The following is a 219-nucleotide window of genomic DNA, read 5'->3' as shown; positions in this document are numbered from 1 at the left end:
CCTGCGTGATGGATCGTTGAAATTCCTAGAGCCAGGCTTTAGGTTAGGACTTCCTGTGCGTGCCTAAATACCCCCGTAGAGCCGAGTGTCTCCCCTCTTGTTGCGAACCGTAGCACAAGTCCCGATGGGTCGGAGTCCCTCACTCCCCTTGCTTTGGGTTTCTCCAGCTTTACTTGGAGAAGCTAGGAGGTCAGACTTCGCAAAGCGAGAGAAACTTTG

The sequence above is a fragment of the Phalaenopsis equestris genome, unplaced genomic scaffold (assembly GCF_001263595.1).
Source record: "Phalaenopsis equestris unplaced genomic scaffold, ASM126359v1 Scaffold234656, whole genome shotgun sequence".
Lineage (NCBI taxonomy): Eukaryota > Viridiplantae > Streptophyta > Magnoliopsida > Asparagales > Orchidaceae > Phalaenopsis > Phalaenopsis equestris.
This window is presented reverse-complemented; position numbering follows the sequence as displayed.